This window comes from Pleurodeles waltl, chromosome 12 (assembly GCF_031143425.1).
Source record: "Pleurodeles waltl isolate 20211129_DDA chromosome 12, aPleWal1.hap1.20221129, whole genome shotgun sequence".
NCBI lineage: Eukaryota > Metazoa > Chordata > Amphibia > Caudata > Salamandridae > Pleurodeles > Pleurodeles waltl.
Genome location: NC_090451.1, coordinates 648,941,670 through 648,961,139, shown reverse-complemented (window position 1 = coordinate 648,961,139; position 19,470 = coordinate 648,941,670). Strand labels below are relative to the sequence as shown.

General features: G+C 42.3%; 1 long non-coding RNA gene across 3 annotated transcripts in view; it reads left to right on the top strand.

Annotated features, from left to right (window-relative positions):
- Positions 1-19,470, top strand: part of LOC138268524 (uncharacterized) — a 144,788-nt gene that overhangs the window by 65,968 nt on the left and 59,350 nt on the right. The window lies entirely within an intron of this gene.

The window sequence follows — 19,470 nt, the reverse complement described above, 5'->3', positions numbered from 1 at the left end:
GCACACCATTATGGATGATATATGACTCCTACATCTTGTAACCATCATTTTCTTATGTAAGAGTGCCTGGAAATTGATCTACATACTTGCATGATTCATGGTTTTGGAATAATGTGTGTGTCTGTGATGTAAAACATTCTGACACTCTACCTTGGGATGAGGACCTTTATAAAATAAATGAAATGAAAAACAAATTAGTAAGTAGAACTTGAATCATTATCAGTGTAGCTACATGTCAAGTTCTGTGGGTAAAGATCATCATATCATGGGTAAAATCTAAATCCCACTAGAAAAGGCCGGTTCTTCAGTGCACAAAGCCACCTCTCTACGTGTAATGGCACAGCTCCTTCATGAGTAAAAAGAAGATCCCGATGTAGCATAAAGTTTAGTACTGGCCCTACTGTTGCAGTAATCATCTATGCATGACAGTTTATGCATTATGTTAATCAAAGTATTAATAGTTCAGTTGTAATGTGGTGCAATGTCAAGTCATATAAATGTGCAACCACTGTAGGATAACTGTCAGGATGTATGTGCTATACCTATTGAACGTTCATGTATAATCAATTAATTCGTGATTATGTTAGAATTCATGATGAAAGCTAATAGTGTGCACTAAAGCGATAATAGATTTTACATGAGAAGTCTTTTAAAAGTGTTGTGCAAATGTAGAAACACAGTAGTACATTGAAGTTGCATGAAAAGATTAACAGAATCTTTTTCGTTTTGAATTTATTATAACATGAACAAGTCTGGTAGATTATTAATATTGAATTATGGATCTAGAAAGCTAAATGTTTATAAAATGCATAAATGAATGTGCTGCTTCCATTCACATGCATAGGCTTAAGTGAGGCCTGCAAGGCCCTGCTTCGTGACTGTGCAGAAAATGTTTAGTCATTTGTGCTAACATTAACTGTCTTTTTAGAGATCGTTCTCATGAGAAAACTGTCTTGGAAAAAGATACTCTTGTTTTATGCATAGCAGGCTTGTAAGCTAAAGCTTGAGACCCTTAAATATGTATATACAATGTTTCAAATCAGAAAGAAAGAGTAAAGATGGAAGCCGTTCACATGACGATCCTGAGAATTCTCACTGATGTTGCAGTCTGAATCGTATAACTATTTGTCATTGGAAATGACCACGTTTTGCATCATATGGAGTGATGGATGGCCAAATCATCTTGCCCTATGAACTTAATTTACAGTTTTCCAGATGGATTGGCAGCATTCTCTCCTCATCCACCCTTTGAGCAGAGTCCCTTTCCAGACCCCGTAGAGCATATCATCGTCCCTTCCATTCTCGCTGCTTATTAAACCCTTTGGACTCTGAGGGGTAAAGTCCTCTCTGGCCAGGGCCCCTTTGAAATGTCTGGCTGAGATTTAAAGGTTTGACAATTGACACATGGAAGAAGACTCTTGACAGAGCTTCTGAAATGTTGACGCTTTCCCTTTTTACTTAATTTTTACCCACTTTAGTTAATAACCTGGTACCTCAGATTTCCTTTTTCCAAATAAGTTTTATCCTTTAAGCATTTTTGCACACCTGTTTAGCTCAGCACGTCAATCCTTGATTGGCTAATCATCTTGTAAAGCGCAGCTCTTATGGGTAAAGACCAGCTCTTCTGTGTAAATGACCAAGGACCACTAGGTAATGGCAGTATTTTCAGGTGAGTGGCAGCACTTCTTTACAAAGGACATGGCTGTGTAAAGGACAGGTAGAGGAAAGAGCTGCTGTTAGAGGACAGACCTTCCAGTTAAATGACAGCTCTTCTGTATAAAGGATAAAGGACTAATCGTCTAGGTAATGGCCACTCTTTAGATGGATGGCAGCTGTTTTATAGTACACTAAAATGTGTATAAAAAGGAAGAAAACGATTTACTGTGTACCCTGAGTACATTTTTTAAATTAATATACTGTCATGGAAATGCAGTATGTAATCTATTGTAGTGTTTAAAGCGTATCATTGTTGGAAGGTGGTTTATTAGTAGGGGCTATTGATGTTATAAAGAGAGGCTGAAATCAAGATTCAAACCTACAACCTGTGGATCACACAGATTTCAACAGGGAGCATTCAACTCACTGAGCTTTTCCACCTCACTTTAAATAAAAGATCTGTGATGATATATGGTGCAATGAGTGGTGGGATATGTACAATGACGCGGCAAGTCAAAGTTTAACAACCTTTAACTCTTGTAAAGCATGACTTTCATAATGCAGCCTCGAGTCGACTCATTTAAACAAGAAACATAAACAAGCGTTGGCAAAGACAATAGGCCTGGGTTATTTCAGGTGTATGTGTTATCTTTTGTTTTTAATGGGAATTGCTGCACACCATTGTGTTATATGTTTTATTACATAGATACACACATACAGACACCACAATGCAAAGATGTTACAGGCTGAGAAGGAAGAATATATGTCTGGGGGCTGGAGGTGCAACGATTGAGTGGTATGGCGATAATTGAATGAAAGTACAATAGGTAAGTGCATTTGTGTTAGTAGAAGGATGAATAAACAGAGGGTGTGAGTGGATGAACGCATTAGTGTGGTTTGATACACAGATATCTCCAAGTATGCCTCACTCGCCACCCAAGTGCACTGTTCCTAATCAACGTCTACTCCTCATAAGCAGTTGTGTTCTCCTTTTTACCTCTCTCAGACTACTCCCCCGCAGACCCTTTTTGGGCTACCATCCCAAATGGCACAACACTCTCCTCTCTGTGCACGTCACAAATAGCACAGCCCATTCTCACTCCATCCCCACGGCCTACCCAGAGTTATCATCCCGGTTGCTTCAGCCCTATGCGCTCAAGCCATTTCGTTAAAGGATTAAAAGACTGTGTAATGGAGCAGAGGGAGCAAGGCTGTAGGCCTTCAATACCAACGTGTGGCCAACGTGTGGCCAAACGCAACCACAAGACGCCATGGTCAGCGGTAAGCAACTGCCAGTCTGCTCACTCCAAAGTCTACATCATGCTCCCACTGAGCCATAGTCCGTCTTTCAATCTTTTGATGCTTACACGTTCTAGCAAGGTTTTTTTTTAATGAATAGAAGGCTGTAAAGGGCAAGGAGTATTGTAGATCACAAATGTAGTCAGGCACTGAATCGGCACCGTGGGTGGGCAAAGCCGTATCTTCTCTGGTAGCCATTTCAAAATTAGACAGCAACTTGACCTGTTTCAGGGCTGAAATGGCGTCCAAGGCTGACACGTGGGAGTTCTGACGAGACGGATGTTACTATGAGCTCTACTACAAAGCCGAAGAGGGGTGTAACTGTAAAATGGGCACGGGCATGGATCAAAGAAAAGGGGTGGCAGCCAGCTTAAGCTTCATTTGCACTATGCACTGATGTTTGCACTACTGACGGCATCATTTACTCCAGACCAATGTCACATTTCCACTGTCCAGGAATGATACCGCTGTAAGATGTGAAGACCATTTACTTAACTAGTACCAATGCACGGCCAAAGCAGTTTGGACGCTTTATAGTCCGTGCATTACAATGGAGGCTCTTTTGTTAACGACAGGAGAATATGGGTGGGCGAGTGTCATTGCCAAGGCAATACTCCCCTCGTCATGAATGACAATTCTAACAATGTGTACTGATAATTATGTTAATAGCAAACACAACAACTAATAGCTGTAGGGACTTACGTATTTCTCCTCTATATGACTTATTCTTATAAACCGTGGGCCAGATACAATCATGACAATGGAATGAAAGGTGCATTTTATAATATCTATCATACCATATAATGTATATAAGTATATACTACACTATCTATACTTAAATATACTTCTATTTCTCCTTCTATTTTTTATATTGCATACCAGTTGCATAGAGTGCACTCTAACTTTACAAAATAGATATGTAGACATTTATAACATTTATATAATATTATAAAACTTACAAGTCAGTGTGTGCAGTTTTCGCTACACCGAAAGGTGAAATACTAAAAAAAACATTTAAAACCTGCTCATAATGAGGTTAAATGTGCAGCTGTTATTCCTGTTATCCTTATTGATGGTATTAAAGGTGGCAGGAAGGGACAGAAGGCGCTTTATTACGGAAGTCCTGCAGCCAGGGTAGGCCCCATCACCAATGCCTTATGTTTTCTTGTAGCTGAGTGGGGCTGCCAGTGCTTACATGCCACAGTTTAATCTTCAGAGCCCTACAGAATGCTTCTCTCTTGAATTTATTTTCCCTATTTTTGCAAGGGACTTGAATCCTGCCTCGCTCCAGTGGCTTCATTGTAGACACCACTTTCAGATTCCGGGAAGCTGTTCTCGGACTTGCTGATGAGAAAGCCCCTCTTGGCCGCCAGAATGTGTGGGCTGCGCGAGGCGATAACAGCGCCTGTGGGAAAGTTTCCGACATAGCCGACCACGGACTGCCAGCTGGCCTCATATCCATTACTGACGCAGGCAGACATTTACCCCGACTCTCTGAAGATGAAGCCTCAAGTTGCTCTTCCCCACGGGGATATTTTTTTTCGTCCTAGGTCGAGATGCTATCAGTACTTGTAATGGGAATACATACGTTCTGGTGGATTCCCCTGGATGTTTCCTTAAGACCTCTTGTTTTTATGACCTTGTTTCTGCTGGCTTTAGGACTCTGGGCACTTTACTGCTGCCAACCAGTGTTAAAGTGCATGTGCTTTCAGCTTGAAACATGATAAGATTGATTTATCCACAATTAGCATATTTAATTTACTTATAACCCCCTACTAAAGTGCACTACATGTGCCAGGGCATGTAAATTAAAGTCTACCAGGGGCCCGCAGCACTAATTGTGCCATCCACATCAGTAACACTTCAAACGTGTCTCAGGCCTGCCATTGTAGAGTCTGTGTGTGCAGTTTTAAACTGCCATGTCCACTTGCCAAGTTAACCCTCTTGGCATGCCCAAACGTTCCTTTTTACATATGTCACCCCTAAGGTGACCATATAGACAGGCCAAGGACAGGGTGCAATGTATTTAAAAACTAGGGCATGTCCTGTTAAGTTTTATATGTCCAAGTAGTAAAAAACTCTTAAATTAAATTTTTCACTGCTTCAAAGCTTCTCTCTTCCATAGGATAACACTGGGATTACCTTAATGACTTTTAAAAGTGTCATTTCCAAATGGGAAGAGATGGGACCCCCAAGTTTGGTGTCTCTGGAAACATAATTTAAAATCACAACTTATGGTGAAGTCTGATTTTAAAATGCAATTCTGAAAATGACACTTTTTGAAAGTTGATATTTTCTTACTTTAACAGTTTGATGCCTTCTGCTTGTGTCTCTGAATACACATCTGGGTGGGTGACAGCTGGGCTTTGGGCATTCCCTCTAGACAGCCATACACAAAGGGAGCATGTTATAGTTGACATACATGGCCGTGAGAACCGCCACCCCCACGGCCGGCTCCTGCTACCTCCCGAGGTGCCCACCCTCGGAAGGTAGCTGTTGGCTTTTGCTTGGCAAGAGCAATGCTGGCTCTGACAGGAGAAGGGAGACAGTGGGACCACGGGGCCTTGAGGCTCCTCCGGGGGTCCCCGTAAATGAATACTGTTGCCCTGGGCACGCAGGTAGCTGTGGCCGGACCTCTGGGGCTTAGGAGGTCCACGTGACCCCCTCCACATAGTTTTGAAATATACCCCCGGGGAGGTGGTGGCCCGGGGCCCAGAGGTGGGTCCTTGATGCCCCCCATTTACTTTGTTAATGTTGTCCCGGGGAGGTGGTGGTACCCGGGACTTGGGGGCTCTGTGTGGCCCCCCTAAATTTGTATATGATGCAGCACCAGGGAGGTGGTGGTCCCCCGGGACTCCAGGGGTTCTGTGCAGCCCCCCAGAAGTTTTTTTATTATGTAGGCCTGGGGAGGTGGTGTTCCCCGGTGCCTGGGGGGTCCGTGAACCCCCCCCTATGTTGTTTTAAAATGTAGCTCTGGGGAGGTGGTGGTCTCCATAGCCGGAGTGGGTCCTTGCAATCCCCATATATTTTTTTAACGTTGTCTCGGGGAGGTGAAGGTCCGCGGGACTCGGGGGGTCCGTGCAGCCCCTATATATTTATTTATTATTGCCATTTGTCCCTGGGGTCGGAGGGGGGTCCTCCTGCCCCTCAACAATTTTTATTAGGTAGCCCTGGGGAGGTGGAAGTCCCCGGGGCCTGGGGGGCCCATCTGGCCCCCTAAATATATATATTTAATATTGCCCCCTTTGAGCTCCAAACCCCTTTGGCAGTATGTGGGGTTTGGAGCTTGACTGTAGCCCCCCGTCCCTCTTTCAATAATTGGCCTGGGCCCCTGGGGATGTGGGCCTTGGGTCCCAAATGGGGCAGGGAGAGGGGCCCAATCGGGTGTTGGCTGCGTCCAACACCCACTACGCACGACCTCTGGGTTGGGTGCTTATGGAGGGTTGGCTGCAGGGCCGGGGCTAACTCCAGCCATGCACAGCCAATAGCCATGCATGGCAGAGGGTTGGGTGCTCATGAAGAGTTGGCCGTAGGGACTGTTCGCAGGCCCTATGGCCACACCGGCCACGCACAGCTGAAGGCCGTGCATTGCACGGATTGGGTGCTTATAGGGGATTGGCCACAGGGCAAGGCCGCCCGCCAGGTCTTGCGACCAACCCCTGCAGTGCATGGCCAAAGGCCATGAGCAGCGGTGATTAGATTAACGTAAAGTAATTAAATAGTGCTTCATGTTAAAAAAAAAACATTAGGCAGTATTTAGGAAATAGAAGTAAAAAAAACCATAGAAATTCACTCAAAAAAACAAAAGGTTACAGGCACGTTATGGTTAGGTTCTAATTTTATACACACAATACTATAGAACTCCAGCTGTTAAAGTAAGTTATTTCAAGGAACTATAATTCGTGCCCTAAGGTAGCTATAACTCGCACCTTCACCATGCACTGCTAATTACCCCAGATATTACATAATTCATGACATCTTCTATAACATGATTGACAATATCAATGTAACATTTACAGTAAAATTATTGATGAGATAACTGTGTAAGGCGTGGGCGCGAATTATAGTTTGCTTAGAGCATGAACTATAGTTACTTGAAATAACTCAAACTAAAAGCTGAATTTCTATGGTTTTGTGTGTGTAAAATCTAAACTTAACTATAATATTCCTGTAACCTTTGTTTTTCTCAGTGAATATATATATAAATATACATATATATATATATATTTATGGGTAAGACAACGTGTGTTTCCCATGATAATTCTCATAGGAATTTTGAACATCCCTACAGTCTGAATCACTGGACGGATTTAAACAAAATTTGGTAGAAGGCCAGCTTTTGGTACGCAGATGATGCTTTTGGTTATTTGTTGTAAATCCGTTCACTAGTTTTTGAGATATTAAAGGGAAAATAAATTTGTATATCTAGGGCTGCAGATCCTTCTTGACGACTTCTTAACTAATAAGAGTTCATACACGTCCGCCACCTTCCTGGGGCACATCTTTCAATCCAATGCTAGGGAACCACCCGCCACCCACAGCCCTGGGGACCGCCATTTCCCCATGGCACATATTTTAAATCAAAGGCAGGGGCTGGCAGCGTGGGGTTGGGTGGTTATAGGGGTCAGATGCAGGGCCTGGTCACAGGCTATTCCCTGTGGCTAGCCCTTGCTGTACAGGGCTGAAGGCCGTGCACAGCGCAGCATTGGGTTGTTATAGGAGCAGGCCCCAGGGCCTGGCAGTGCCCGTGCCATACACTGCTAATTACTCCACAAGTTACAGCACTCATGACATCTTTGATAACATAATTGATAATGTCACTGTAACATCTGCAGCAAAATTATTGATCAGATAACTGTGCAAGGCGGGGGCACGAGCTACAGTTACCTTAGGGTGTTGGTTATAATTACTTGAAATTATCTCAGAAGCAATGTGTAAAGCATTTGCACATAACACACAGTAATAAGTGATAACACTACAAAAGGACACCACACCAGTTTTAGAAAAATAGGCAAGTTCTGGAGTCATCGGGCCCTTGAGGTCACACGTGTTGCAGATCGAACTCCGGGTGCGCCGGCATGGATGGCGTCGGGGCTGCAGTGCGAAGCGGGACTATGCGACATGTGGTGCCCACAGGTCACGGTGCAGGCAGCGGCTCGGTGACGCGTCCAGCGGCATCAGTGAGACTAGGGCTGCGGTGTGAAGCGGGGCAGTGTGACATGCAGTGTCCACAGGTCACGGTGCAGGCAGCGGTGGCATCGTTGCTGAATCGCTGTCGTCGGTAGGCCCAAGCCAGTGGGACAGGATGGTGCTTCTTGACCCTCGCGAGTGGTGTCCACAGGCCACGGTGCAGGCAGGATGCCTGGTAACAACACAGGAGTCGATGGTGCTGGCTTTGGTGGACCGGGGCTGCGGTGCGGGATGGGACAGTGCTTCATGTACCTCACGAGCGGTGTCCGCGGGCCACGGTGCAGGCAGCGGCACCTGTGTCAGCAGGAGCGTCGTCGTCGGGAATGCCAAGGCTGCGGTGTGAGCAGGCGATGCGTATTGCGGAACCCACAGGTCGCAGTGCGAGCAGCGGCTCGGTGAAGTCGTCCGATGACGGCGTCGGTGAGACCAGGGTCGCAGAGCGAAGCTGTTCAATGTGACTCAGTGTGGTGTCGGCAGGTCACGGTGCAGGCCAGCAGCGTCTTTGGCAGCGTCACAGTGGTTTCTCCTCTTGAACAGCACAAAACACACAGTTCCCAGTGCTGCAGGTCGAGGAAACTGAAGTCTTTGGTGTCCCTGAGACTTCCAACAGGAGGCAAGCTCTATTCCAAGCCCTTGGAGAATTTTCTCAAGCAGGACACACAGCAAAGTTCGCCCTTTGCACTCTTTTCAGGCAGAAGCAGCAACTGCAGGCCAGTCCAGCAAAGCAGCACAGCAAAGGCACAGTACTCCTCCTTCAGCTCTTCTCCTGGGCAGAGGTTCCTCTTGATTCCAGAAAGATTCTAAAAGTCTGGGGTTTTGGGTCTTCTTCTTATACCCAGTTCTGCCTTTGAAGTCGGCAAACTACAAAGCAAAGTCTCAAGTGTTTGCAAGATCCTTCCTTGTCCAGGTCAGGCCCCAGATGCACACCAGGGGGTCGGAGACTGCATTGTGTGAGGGCAGGCACAGTCCTTTCAGGTGTGAATGATCACTCCTCCCTCCTCTCTAGCTCAGATGGCTCATCAGGATATGCAGGTTACACCCTATCACCCTTTGTGTCACTGTCTAGAGGAGAGGTGTGAACAGCCCAACTGTCAAACTGACCCAGACGGGGCATCCACAAACAGACAGAGTCACAGAATGGATAAGCAAGAAAATGCCTACTTTCTAAAAGTGGCATTTTCAAACAGACAATTTAAAAACCAACTTCACTAAAAGATGTATTTTTAAATTGTAAGTTCAGAGACCCTAAACTCCACAATTTGTATCTGCTCTCAAAGGGAATCTGCACTTTAAGGATATTTAAAGGCAGCCCCCATGTTAACCTATGAGAGGGATAGGCCTTGCACAGTGAAAACAGAATTTGGCAGTATTTCACTGTTAGAACATACAAAACACACTAATGTATGTCCTACCTTAAACATACACTGCACTCTGCCCCTGGGGCTACCTAGGGCCTACCTTAGGGGTGCCTGACATGTAGTAGAAGGGAAGGTTTAGGCCTGGCAAGTGGGTGCACTTGCCAAGTCGAATTGGCAGTTTAAAACTGCACACACAGACACTGCAGTGGCAGGTCTGAGCCATGTTTACAGGACTACTTATGTGGGTGGCACAACCAGTGCTGCAGGCTCACTAGTAGCATTTGATTTACAGTCCCTGGGCACCTCTAGTGCACTATACTAGGGACTTACCAGTAAATCAAATATGCCAATCATGGATAAACCAATCAACAGTACACCTCAGAGAGCATATGCAGTCTAGCACTGTTTAGCAGTGGGAAAGTGCCCAGAGTCCTAAAACCAATAAAAACAGGTCAGAAAAATAGGAGGAAGGAGGCAAAAAGACTCTGCAGAAAGGGCCATTTCCAACAATGGTTCATTAAAACAATCAATTTTTAAAATATTTATAGAATTTGTATGGGCTCATCTCGCTATGAGGATGTCCTGCAGTGCTTTGAGATGGGGAGACCAGGATTCATTGGTATCTTAGGATCTATTCCTTTGAGAGGAACTCAACTAGAGATCACTGGAGTGCATGGGTAAAACAGATCAGAACTGTTTATAAAAGCTTTCTGAACTTAAAGTGGTCTTAAGTCCAGTGATCTATCATGCCAGTGGTTCCAGGTGGTGGACAACAGCACTCGTTTTTCTTCATCAGCCGTTGAGCCAGATCAAGAGATAGAAAGACAGAAATGGAGAAATTATAAGAAACACAGTTAAACAGTGACTATGGAAGAAGGTATGAAAAATAAACCTGCCGGAGTGAGATAAAGAGATAGGGATTGTAGGTTTGTGGAAGAAAGAGGCTTGGGGTTGAATCACAGGTAGGCAGACTTGATATTTCTCGTTCCTAAAAACAATCTTCGGAAAGATACCGGGCTCCTCCATTTATTTATTAATGTTTCTTCTTGTTTAGAAATAAAGCACTAATTAGTGGAAGGGAGTTCCACAGTTTGGAGCCAAGTTTGAGTTGGGATCTTCTATAATGTAGTTTGTACATTACTTCATGGAGGTCCAGCAGGTTTAGATTTAAAGAAGGAACACACACTATGGGAGACACCGGTCTGGTGCCAAGCAAATGAGAGCTTTGTAGATTCAAGAAAAAAAATATCTGTCAATGTGCTGTGTAATCAGGTGCTCATGTGAGAGCTCCAAAGCCCATAGGCGAGTGCATGCAAATTAAAACTTAAAAAAAGAAGAATTAAAGGTAGGACCAGGGCGCTTTGAAAACCCAGGGCAGTCAGCTTTGAAGTTTTGCTTCTAGATATATGTGCCTGTCACAAAACTGAATTCAGCACAAGGATACCCTCCAGGGTGAGTTGTGCGTTATATACATGCACATAACATAACAAGCTTTCTAAAGCGCAAAACGTCTCCAAGCAATTCCTCCTTTTACAAACTTTCCTGAGTGGTCAACTGTGGTGGGACAGTCTTGTGGTACAAATGCACCTTGAAACTGCCCATCTAAAGAAAATGGCAGAAGTGAGCTATGAAATACTATATCAAACATAATTATTATAATAATTATTATTATTGTTACAGTATGACTGATACACTGTATACTACATCTATAGGGCTTTCCAGTGCTTCTTGGGTGACAAATCTCAGAAGAACTACCTAAGCCTCATTTTCTGTCACTCCCTATGTATAGTTCACTCCTTGCTCAGCAGTTCCTTTTCCTATTGCATAATAATCACAGGCTTCAGTGTCACCCATGCTCTTTAATATGCAGTGTTTACAAAGTATAATGCTACACCAGAGCCTCCCCATGAAAGCACAGACTTCCTTTGAAACACACAGGAGGACCGTATTCCGTGGATCACATGAATCACTCCCTGTGAATTCACTGAGTCAAGTTACCCCCTTGGTTGATCCAGAACCTGATAATTCAGTGTGTGTGAATTCATCTAAATCAGAGGAGGAACCTCACCGGTTCCCCTTTGGTGCTCAGTGCCAGGCACAGTGGGTGCGACAAATGTTCTAAGAGGGGCCTTAGGTATGGAGGTGAGCCAAAGCACGGTATCCTTCCTTCCTCGCTTTACACCCTCCTGCTAAACCTGTCCTTCTCCCAAAAAATAGTCCTGAAATTGGTACCATTGTGACAGCAATCTCATGCTGCGTTAAGTTCTAGCAGTATTTCTTGGTGACCCACGTATGCACCCGCCAGATTCACTGACAGCACAGCAACAGTCTTTGGAAGAACATTGGATCAGTTGCTTGTGGATGAAGTCCTGAACATTATAGTACACTGGAGCATTGAGAAGTGATTTGCTTTGTGCAACGCGCGCCGCCATGTTGGAACAGGATGCACTGCTGTACCACTGCTGAAGCACGTGCCTGAAAGCAGCCCACACGAATGGGCTTCATAAAAACCAACCACTATGAATTCACTGTGATATCTGCAGAGCAGGGTGGGTCTGACATTCTACCACCCATCTCACAGGGTCAGAGCAGTCCACACTTCAGTGGCTCCACAGCACACATCGTGAGGGTGATTGTGCACAGTGGCCGATGTTTAGCCTGCTCCGATACTTGTTGGGTGTACCATATTGTGTAACCTCATCTCACTGTACTCAAGTATAAATGAGCACCCAAAATACAGTACTCTTGGTTGCAGATACACACCCTTATTATCATAATTTTAGATGTAAACATGTCTGAGGGAGTTATGTAATATATAATATATATGGATGGAACCTTCATACATTCTGTAACTAAACAGCAGCACTGCCAAATTTCTTGGGAGCCTGCACCCCGTTTGGGTCTTAGCATAAAGAAAACATTCAATTGTGTCAATATTTTAAGAGACATTTTTTTAAAAGGTAGCCTAGCAGCTTGTATTAGTGGTGATGCTCCAGCATTCTTAAAACAATCACATGTCTTCCTTCAAGGCGAATATTCAGCCTCTCATAATGAAACTACTCTACTGAAGACAATAGCAGAAATAAATGCATTTTTTTATTATTATGTGTTTATATAACTGGAAACATTCCCACTGCAAACGTAATAATATAAAAAACATTTATTAGAAGAAAATCGCCCTTTTGGTGACAGGGTTTGCTTCCTTTGCTTATCTTACTCTTTTCCTTGTGAATTTCAGGGAATTTCAATGCTAAAATTGTTAGTCGACAAAAGACAATAGCAATGCAGTTTCAGCAAAGTGCACCAGTTTTTTCCTTTTTCGTCCCTACAGAACTTGCTAGTTTGTGGAGTGCAAAGTACGTGATATTGGCAAAACAGCTAATATATCGGGCCCATCTGTTCGAGCACAATCTTGAGTTAAAAATCGTGAACTAATTCAAAGTGAACCTTCTTTGAGGCAGACTAGAACTAGAGGGCACTCAACAACGCACCCGAGGGTTCCCTATCTTATCCAGCCCTATGCATTTGCTGTGCTTCAATACAATTCATTATTTTATTATCATGAAAACATGCATAGATCATATTAGTTAGCCTTTGTGACTTCAGTATGAAACTATTTTGACCAGATTTTAAAAGTAAACCCCAACAACTCCTCTTCACTCCCTATCCAGCAATCATTAAATGGGCATCTCCATAGTTTATAGAAAGCCTAGAGCTGATAAAAGCTAGAAAACAGTGCCTTTCAATAATCGATTCAGAAAGTAAATGACTATTAGACGAAACTGGTCTTGGAGATTAAAATAAAATGAACACCTGGGGTCTAGTTCACAGAGGTAATTTACATTTTTGAGTAATTCACACTTCTGAATGAAGTTGACTACGGTTTGCGAATTTACAACATCTGAGTATAAATTTAACACACATTTGTAGCTTACATGTCTCCACCACCTCATCTGAGGGCATCGAGTCAGAATAATCAAAATTTACGGCTGTATTGCCTCTACATGTAACTTTCGACCATATTTTATATTTAGCGGTGACTCAGCAGTCAGGAAAGTGGAGTAACATCAGTCCCCATGGCCCTGAGCTCCAGGGGGGCCACCCTCCGCCCAGTACAGTGTGCACGGGCGGTGGGCCCCTGGCCTAAGAGTTCCTGACTGGGTCCAGGGCGGCCCCCTCCATGTACTTTGCTGGCCCCCTCAAGTTTTGTTGCGCCACTGAGTCAGGAAAAGATCTACCCACAGAGAAAGGAGAGGCAGAAACTCCACATGCAGGTTTGTGTGTAGCATTTTGTAGAACATTATGTAGCACCAACAAATCATAATACAAAATGTGGCTTGTGAATCACCTGTTAATCCTTCGTTGCATTTAATGGCGTGATTCAGTAGTGGACACACGTCCACTGATGCATCCATGCCACAAATTCCCCTCCCTGCACCATGGGATGTCACACCATAACAGAGACTGGCATAGAAATAAAACATGCATTGGCAAAGCCAATAGCTCTGCCTTTGGTTGATACGATGGTTATATTTTAATGCAGGCATATGCCACAAAATAAAATTAAATAAACATGTGGCAACTCAAATGTGGCTGCCATATGCTCGCAATAAAAATTTCAAAAAAACATTCATTTTGGTTGTTCCTTTACAAGTGATGGTTTTTAAATAACAAAGAACACAAAGTCCAGGCAGCCATAATAGTACAGAATCACATAAACACTCTATTACAACAACTTTAAAAAGGGGACAGAAAATAAATCACCATCTAACATGGAGGCAAACTGCAGGCACAATGAATAGCTGGTATTTAAAGTTCATAATAAAAAATCAAGCCCAACTTAAAATGTTTTGTCATTAAAGGGAAATTAACTATTGTAGGTGGATGTGAACAATGTGCACAAAACGTATTCAATGACTCGAAGTGAAGGGAGGCAGTAGGTAAAGTAGACCGACCAAATGGCCCATTCAGGATCCTGCAAGCAGTCAGAAGCAAAATATGAACCGCAATTTACAGATTAATGCATGAAGCCCACTGACCAAAACGCCTATCTATGTATAGGATGTATGATTGTGTGGGGAAAACAAAAATCTGGGGAGACATCTTAAGCGGTCTCAAAGATGAGAAAGAAAAAAGAAAAAAACAACTTAGTGATGCGGGTTACATTGGGCATGTCAGTTATAAAATATAGGGGCCAAAGTGGGGGTGATACCCTCTTATACAAACAAATAATAACAAATAAAGAGCTGAGACAAAATCTGGAGGTGGGACATGTAAGGTGTTCAAGGCTGAATATCCACATCGTGGTCTGTCCCTCTTTGGTCTTTCGATGTTGACCTTTCTCAAACAACAACAAAGTTCTGGAAAGCGACTTCCCATACAAAAGGTGCTCAGGAGGCAAGAGGTAAAGGAACATCAGACAAGGAGTTCATTGCAGGAAAGTTCTCTGCACTTTGCGTACATGAGGATTTCCCCCAGAGAGAAAGTGAAGAACTCTGCAAGACTACCCAGAATGCCACTGCTGAAGGGCTAACCACACCTGTAGAAAATACATTCTGGGCTGTAACCAGATATGTACATACAAAAACAACATATTTTCTCATTCTTCATAACCAGATGATCGGATGAAAGGACGTTTATAACCCGCATGGCTCTGAAGAAGGCCAGAGAATGGCTAAGGATCTTCATTTGTGAGACTCACACAAACTGTGGTCATGTTTATACTCTAGCAGATATTCTACCCGGCTCCTCTGTCGGTGAGTGAAGCCTGTGACCTCTACTGTCCTGGCACAGAAATGGCCAATCAGGCAACTGGAGATGTCTTTGATTGAACTTTCAGAGGGGGTGCCATTTGTTGTGTCAGATTGGCTAAGTTGTTTACTCCCAACGTGGGAATTTGTTTTTGAAAACAAAAAAACATTGGCCCTAATGCACAGGGATCTTTCAACCTCTGTTTTGGGATTGTACTTTTTTCATACTTTCATAATGTCCTGCATAACTATTTTGGGTATGGAAAATGAGTGACTGTTGGCCCTCCCTCAATAAAACGATGCAGCTATCATTGTGTCTTGACAGTCATCTGGCAGAAGGGACATCAGATCAAAGGTTTATGATGGCAGAGAGAGATCTGAGGATCAGACAGTAGCTGTTTGCACCATTCAGTGAGGTTGCATGTGGTGAGGTTGCACGGTGCAGTGATTTGTTCTGCCTAATGTTACATTTGGCTACTAAAATTGGGCATGTGACCTGCAGGATACAGGGCTGAATAAATCCTAGCCATGTAGGTACCTATCATTGTCCTGAAGCTGATAAAGATAACAACATTAAATGCCTGGATTAGAGTTTGGCAGAGTACAGTCTGTCGGGTGGCAGAGGACACCTCCACCACCCTGACGGACTATCATCAAACAAAATTATGGATGGTCCCCGGACATTTTTGCCATCATGGCTGTTCCTTTCAGTGTGCTAACAGTTTGGTAGATAGCCACAATCAGTTTTGACTGCCATTCACTAAATTCAACTTGTTTTTTGTTTTTCAAAAGCAAACTCTCAAAGCAGGAGTTTTTTTTTTTCAAAAACACAAAAAACCGAACACCCTTGTCGTTTTGAGCCAGGGTGTGGGGGTCAATATATTGTTTTCTGTTCCTCACTGTTTTTCCTGGCAGACAAATATGAAAAAAGCTGCATTATACTGCCTACCCTAAATAACACAAGTAGTGTAATATTGTTCCTCTGATGGCCCTTTCTCAGTTGGGCTGCCGGAGGTGGCATTCCATCGATGTTGCCAACGAGTGCTCCATCAGAAAAATAATTAATATCCAACCTTCTCTAAATTAGATAGGCGGACCAGGGGTTTTGTGGGCAGGGTGCTTCATTGCGTATCCTGTCGATCAAACTCTAAATCAGGCCCTAAATCTGCTTTTAATAACAGCCATGGTGTAAGCACCAAGATATAATTTCATTTAAGGTGTGACCTTTAAAATTGCTCCCTATAATTATCATCATGATAGTGAATTGTGATCTAAATTTATACAAGGATTTCAATTCCTTTTCTGTCATTTGACATCTAAATGGGCCAAGATAGCGCATGTTTTCTTTTTGTTGCAGCTTAAAACAAAACATTGTGCAAAAACACTGGTGGGAAGATGGTTTCCTACATGGGCAATAGTTTTCGAGGTCACCCTAAGTAATCATGAAGCTAGAAGTTCTTGAAGCAGAACCTGTATTTCCTGTGCTGTGAGAATCCTTTTTACAGATGTGCACAATTTTATGGTCTCACACGTGTAGCTGTGTATCAAGGTTGAATCTATGATGGGACAAATGTTTCTTTCTCAATTGTCTTATCAACTGTGCCAAGATGAGCTGTCATGTATTTTTATTTTTTCTCTGTATACTCCGCCTAGAAATTTCCATTGCTTGGGGATGGTATATCTATCCATGCTTAGTGATGAAGTGTTAGACATGCCGTAGCCGATGCTAAAATGTTCTTTCAGCTGGAATAGAACACTTCGCTCTCAGGTAGCTGTTTGGACATTCAGGAATAAGTACAATTGAACAAACTTGGTTGTTTTTTAAGAAAGTGTCCGGGACTGATTTGTTGGCATCTGGGTAAAGAAGCATTTTCTAATGCTTTTTCCTGTACATTTCTGATGATCTCCTAGATAATTATCCAATGTAATTTTCCTATAGCCTAAATTATCTGAATCATATCATAACATTCAGTAAAATATTTTGTTGAGTAAAGATATGCTTGTTTAACTAATCTTGAAGTGCACCTTAAACTTCTTTTTTTCATTGATTGTATTTTTGTTTGACCGTGTTATTACACATAACAACAAAGACATTTCCTCTGTGTATTGTTTTTGTTCTCTGACTTGTCTACTTCTGTTGACAGAACAGTGCAAGCCATCTTTCACATAAACTTTCTGTAAACAACTTTAATCATGTTTATACTTGATTTTAAATTTAGTTGAGGATAACAAAGTTTAACCAAGGAAAAAATGAGATGTCACCAGTGTAAAAATGTTTATACCAAGTAAATAATTTAGATTATGCCAGGATAGAAGTAAATATATACCGGCTTAAAATATTTAACTGTTTAAAAATATAATTACATCATCATAAGCTCCTATCTGGATGAAAAAAAGTACCTGGTTTAAAAAGGCGTTTATATCAGGATCAAAATTAATCTTTTAGCTGCTTGAAATAATTTTATGCCAGGTAATGAAAATTTAACCTGGATAAAAATGAAAAAAAAGTTTAAATGAGTTATAGCAAGATAAAAAAAAGTGTATACTACAATAAAAGAAGGGAAGCCCCGTTTAAAAGTTTAATATGTATAAAAACATAACATATAACAGGTTGTAAACATTTAGTCCAATTTAAATTATGAGTTTTGGTTAGGTAAACAGATCAAGCCAAGAATGAGAATGTTTTTGGATCAGTTAAAATAAATTGTGACAGTTTAAAAAATTAAGAAGCGTTTATACAAAATGAAATGCTTTGCACCAGTTCAATCACTGAATTTATACTAGGCTAAATATGTTTATACCAGGTTAAAAATATTTTACCATGATAAAAATTATATTATACAAACTTGAAGAAACACCAGGGGCCCTAATAGAAATGTGAGGCAAAATCCCTGTTTACACTACAGCACACTTTTAAATAGGTGCCCCTTGTGCAACCAGGGATATATATTACAGTGATTGTGCTGCCCCCAAGGCAGCCACGAACGTGTGCTGCCCCGAGGGCTGCACATTCAAATGAAACATGGAGGGGGCACTTTAAAGAGGGATTAGAGGTCCTTTTCAGGCAGGTGAATTGAATGACTGCAAGGGGATGTCTGGGTGGGTCCATAGAGCCCACTTCCCCGCTCCAGAGGGCTGCCATCAGGTGGCACACTGTCAGTGCACCTCCCGACAGATTATTTGCCTTTGCACCCGCATTGATAATACGGTGCAAGCACAGATCTCAAGAGATTCCCGCATTTGTATGCGGCCATGCCCCCATGCAAATGAGGAAACGCCCTCTTCTAATAGCTATCTGTATTATGAAAGGAGCCTCGAAAGCATCTGCGGCACCTTCTGTAATACCAAAGTGTCCCGGGGACAAACAAAGTGGGCACACACGCCTGTTACCACCCTGGAGCACTTTCTGTAATACGACCCATGGTTAAGAAAGTTTAACCTGGTTAAAAATTAGTTTACAGCACGTTAACAATTTGTTTCCACAACGTTAAAAGGGTGTTTATATGAGGTAAAACAAGATGTTTATATACTAGATTGAAAGAAGTTCATAAAAGGCAAAGTTATACCAGGGCAAGAAGGATTAAGAAGAATACAACTAGTCAAGAAAGGTTTATAGGAGGTGAAAAGAATAAGTTTATACCGTGATTAAATAGAAGTTAAGACCAGGTTCAAAAACTTTTTATTCTGCATACAAAATCAGCTCGCAGAAAAACAGATGATAAATGGTTACAAAATTAGTTCACAATAGATTATTAATATTTATACCTGGTTTAAAAAAATCAATTGATACCAGAATAACAACGTTTAGTTCAGATAAAAATGTGTTTATACCAGGTTAAAAAAAAGTTTATTTCAGTTAAATCATTAAAATCTTAGCGGGACAAATGTAAATTAGCATCAGGTTTAAGATATTTAACCAGAAAAAAAATGAAATTATAGTAGGATAGGAATTGCTTGCTTATTTATAAGAAGTATATATCTGGTTGCCTATTCGTTTATGCTTTGATTTGAAAGTTTCCACTAGGATGAAGCACGAATTTCTACCTGTGTAAAATAATATACCAGATTAAAAGAAGAGTATACTAGGTTGAAAAAATATAACCTAATTAAAAAATGCATTTACACCAATTGAAGTGGCTTTATAGCAGGCTACTGAGTTTATACCATGATAAAAAAGAAGCTTGCATCAGACTGAAAGAATCTAATACCTACTTACA